The following is a 5,134-nucleotide window of genomic DNA, read 5'->3' as shown; positions in this document are numbered from 1 at the left end:
AAGGGACAGAGAGAGGGACAGAGAGAGGGACAGAGAGAGGGAGGCAAACAGTGAGGCAAAGAGAGGGAGAGAGAGGGAAAGAGCGTGAGGGAGAGAAAGGACAACAGAGAGAGAGAGAGGGAGAGGTAGAGAGCGAGAGAGAGGTAGAGAGAGAGATTGAGTCCCACCAGGGCAGCTTAAATGCATTAAAGGTGAAAAAGGGGCCATTCTTCCTCTGGAAGGAGTCAGAAGTGAGATGGCTCCCAGGATAGCAGGGCTGGAGGAGGGCTGGCGTGTAATCAGGCGTAAGGACATTTACACAATTTGTTTTTCCTCTGGATGAGCACAAGAAAAAATGGAAAAAGAGAGAGGAGAGAGAGATAAGAGAGAGAGGAGAGAGAGGAGAGAGAGAGAGAGAGAGGAGAGAGAGGAGAGAGAGGAGAGAGAGAGGAGAGAGAGAGGAGGGAGAGAGAGAGAGAGGAGAGAGAGAGGAGAGAGAGAGGAGAGAGAGAGAGAGATGAAGAAAAATCAGAGGGAGAAAACCAACAGTCTGCCATCCTCTTTACGTGCCCAAAACGGCAGATAATAGACTTCTCCCATGCGTGTAAACATCGCATTTCCATAGAAATGGCCTCTTTCCTGCGTCTCCGGCGGGTAGTCCGGGGCGAGGGAGGGATGCAGACCTCGCCTCCTAATCCGGTTAGCCATCCCTGGAACCATGACGCTTCTTTAGCTGACGAAGAGGCAATAGAACAAACACACACCGCAAACCAGCCCTCCTCAGACCCACTGAAAACATGCTGGCGGCCACAGACACCGATCTCTGCCGCATGCCCCCTACACACACACACACACACACAAGCACATGCACAGAGACACACATACGTACACACACAAAGACACACCACACACATCTCCCCCCCGGAAACCCAGACAAAACACACACCTCTCAATGCTCGTTTGCATTATCTGTTTATCGTTTCAAATCACCCACGGCAAACTTTCAAACGCTGGCTGTTTCTGCCCATTTGTGTTACAAGAGCTTTAATCAATATGGTCCTCATCTCATCCACCACAACAAGCTCTTCAGAGTGGAAGAGCACACAGAAAGATAAACCATTTTCGCATGTCACATAATCTGTAATAATACCCTCCTCATCACATTCACCCGCTGAGAAGGAGTGGGTCGGGGCATTGCATCTTGTTGTGACACAAACTGGCACCCTAATTCTACACTCTGGCATTTTCATGAGGGGGTTTGAGAAGTGCCTCTCTGACGGCTTCTTCTTCTGGTTACTCTGCCTCCCGTATCTCCCAGTAGCCCCAGCAACAGCTGATGTTGATGTTGGCACTGCACTGCTGCCACCTGGAGGCCGCTAACGGTACCACACCCAGAAAGACAGAAAAGAACGCCTGCATTGTCGTGTAACACACCAGAACCAGAATCAGAATCGTGTTTAATCGCCAAGTAAGTGGTCACAAACAAGGAATTTACTTTGTTGGGTAGGTGCATACAGTAAAAATTTAAACATAATGAACAAAATAAAAATTAACTACATTTATTGAACACATGAAATATTCAGTGTGTTTTCCTCCTCAGGGTGAAATGCCCCTGCTCAACCCCTAGAACTTAATTTTATTTTACGAAGCTAGCCCACACTCGGACTCCGTTTGTAATCCAATATCTCCATCCTACTCTTACCGTACACACAGTCGGGTGTTAAAAAACATCTATAATTTTCAGAGAATCAGCCAACTGCTATTATTTTCACACCATTTCCTGTTTCTACCTAAATATTTCCCAGGGGGCCGAGCGAGAACCGCTCAGCCACCTGACTCCCGTGGATGTGTGTCCATCCCAGTGTGGAGGAAGCTGAGGGAACACAAGTGGAGGAAGGCAGCGCCGCTCATGCAGAACCCAGACACACAGCAGACAGCCCTCATGCAGACCGCAAACAAAGGCAGAGGAATCAATCAAATACATTTGCATTCATCCTCAGAGAGACAGGGGTGGGGGGGAGGAGAGAGGGATAGTTGGGGGGAGGAGAGAGGGATAGAGACAGGATAGAGAAGGAGAGAGAGAGATTATGGAGAGAGAGAGGGATTGAGAGAGAGAAAGAGAGAGAGGGAGGGAGAGGGATGGAGAGAGATGGAGAGAAAAGGATTGAGAGAGAGAGTGAGAGAGGGATAAAGAGAGGGAGGGATCGAGAGAGAGAGAGAGAGAGAGAGAGAGAGAGAGAGAGAGAGAGAGAGAGAGAGAGAGAGAGAGAGAGAAAATGATATATATATATAGAGGGTTAGAGTGACGAACATACTACACACATCACAGTGTATTACGATATGGGAGAACATTTTGTCTCATGAATAAAATTATGCATTTTGTCTCCACCGGCTGAGTAATTCTCAGATATACAGTTATAAGACGATTGTGCTGTCTGACGAAAACACTAAAACAATCCCCAGATGTCTCCTCCTGTCCACCAAGCCAATCAGAATGCTTTTTAAGTAGACAGTGGAATGCTCGTTCTGCGTCGCCAAGGCACCCACAGAGGAGTACCAGTAAATGCTGCCTTGGGTCCAGCCAGTGGGAGCCCAGATCAGGATTCCAATCTCCACACGCTCCAAGGGCCGCCGCCCAGGGGGCCGGCACCCAGGGGACAAACACACCCGGCTCTGGTAGGCAGTGAGGTGAGAGTGGAAGGGCCGGTGTGTGTTTCAGAGCTGTGTACTGCAGGAGAGGACAGCACCCGCTGGGAGGATCAACGATAGCATGGAGCTTCGTAACCAGCATGTTGTGGGTTGTACACGCCACCCGTAGGACTGGGAAGGAGAGGGGGGTGGGGGGTGGGAGAGAGGGAGGAGGAACTGGGGGTGGGGTGGTGGGGGTTGGGAGGTTGGGGGGGAGGGGGGAGGCAGGGGGGGGGGTCTGCTAGGCAAAGAGATCTATGTGTGCAGATCACTAGGGGGAGAGCGCAGAAGAGAGAGGAGATGGTAGGGAGGGAGAACAGAAAGGAGGGAGCAGGGAAGAAAGGAAGGAAGAAGGGAAGGAAGGAAGGAAGGAAGGAAGGAGAAGGGAGGGAGGAGAAGGGAGGGAGGAGGCTGCTGAGTCTACTGAGCAGCTAATGCTAATAAGGTAAAGCTGAGCTGTTAGAGGGGCTTTAAGAAGCTTAGAGAGGGGAGAGACTTGATTCTGCAGCAGCCCTGTTTTCAAAAGACTGAAATCTGGAGGGGCTTAATAACTCCCTCGCTTATGACAAGGAGAAAGAAAGAAGTGTATGCTCGCACATATGCAAACTCTGCAGCCTGCGGCTCAGTCGAGGGGCTTAAAAAATGCTGCACCAGTTAGGCCTCATTTGAAAGGAGATGAAGAATCTATGTTAAGTGGAACTGGATCCAGTATCCGCAAATTGATACTATGTTAACATCGACACAAATTTGCAACCAATTTCTATTCATGTCCCCGATTCATTTAATTTCCCTTTACTGGGGTAACTGATATTGACTAGTTTCTAGATTGTTTCTGACATATAATCTCTTTCTGATTGGCTGATTGTCTGCTAACACACTGCCAATCAGGTCTCAAGCAGCTCTGTCCTAATTGACAGGAATTGACGCGCGCTCGTTGAAGTGGACGGCAGGAAGTGACCCTAACCGACTCTGCGGTGTTTGACCTCTGGTGTTCCACGTCAGTTTGACGTCCTCATCGCTGTCTCCCCTCTTCCTGTTCCTCCTCCTCTTCCTCTTTCTCCTCCTCTTCCTCCTCTTCAGCTGACGGTTCAATCAATAACAGCAACAGCCGTTCTGTGCTCCTGCTGGAATGCAGATGTAGCGTCTCATGTGGAAATATCTCAACGCTTTTGTTAGCATTTCACTAGCATTCTTAGCATTTCGTTTGCGTTGTTTATTTCGTTAGCCTTCTTAGCAATCATAGCATTTCCCTAGCATTGTTGGCTTTCGATAGAATTCTCTGCATTCCGCTGTGGCTGACACGCGTCACACGCAATGCTGATCAGATATTCCGGGGGTCCGTCAGCGACGCGGCCTTGCGTCTCGTCTTGTCTGAACCCCAGCGGCCTCCCTGCAGCTCACCCAATCACAAACCTGTGCATTAGTTTCCCCCTCTTCCCTTCCACTGTCATCTGGCCTTTCCTGTGATGATAATACCCCTAAATGACAGCAATAATCCCGGCATGCCATGCTGCTCCATCCCTGGCTTCCCAGAGAGCGGGATTAGGAGCGGGGGCGGAGGAGGGGAGAGGAGGGGAGAGGAGGGGAGAGGAGGGGAGGAGAGGGGAGGAGAGGGGAGAGGAGGAGAGGGGAGAGGAGGAGAGGAGAGCAGAGGAGGGGAGAAGAGGAGAGGGGAGAGCAGAGGAGGGGAGGGGAGGGGAGGGGGCTGACAGCGCTGTTACTGGGTTAGAGGCAGGGAGACAAGCAGAGACCAAAGCCAGTAAATCCCATATAGCCTGTCACCAGCTGACAGAGGAGTGAGGGACGCTGTGTGTGTGTGTGTGTTAGCTTGTGTGTGTGTGTTAGCTTGTGTGTGTGTGTGTGTTAGCTTGTGTGTTTACGGATGCTCGTGTGTGTGGTGTGTGTTAGCTTGTGTGTTTACGGATGCTTGTGTGTGTGTGTTTGCATACGTGTGTGTGTGGCTGCGCTATCACTCAAAAACAAATTGAAGATGCAAGCGGGAGAGAGCCAGTGTGTGTTTACACAAGTCACATTTAATGGAAGTGACCATGAGAAGGAGATGGGAAAACACAGGAGTGTCTCCTCTCCCCCCTCCCTCCCTAGGGAGGAACTACACAGACACACGTTTACATCAAATCCCTACAATCATCTTCGGCACGCGGAGAATCTGTCTCCAAATCACTACCGGCAGACTGGGTTTCAAACCTGTGGAGTCGAGAGTCGGTTTGACTTCCCCCGGTGTCAAACGGCGTTTGTGAATACATTTTCGGAAATGTTCTGGAGAGACAGGCCAGGGTACAGGCCCCTGGTGGCACCCCTTTCCCGTCACACATCAATCACGGCGGGCCCTGATTGCCAGGGAGTACACCTACGGCTAATGAGGATCATATAGAGCAGGAGCAACAGTCAGTCAAGTGAACACTGTAATTAACAACATGTGTCAATCATAAGCTGTGTCTACCGGAGA

Source organism: Osmerus eperlanus, chromosome 19, assembly GCF_963692335.1.
Source record: "Osmerus eperlanus chromosome 19, fOsmEpe2.1, whole genome shotgun sequence".
Lineage (NCBI taxonomy): Eukaryota > Metazoa > Chordata > Actinopteri > Osmeriformes > Osmeridae > Osmerus > Osmerus eperlanus.
The sequence above is the reverse complement of the archived record's forward strand: the minus strand, read 5'-3'. Positions refer to the sequence as shown.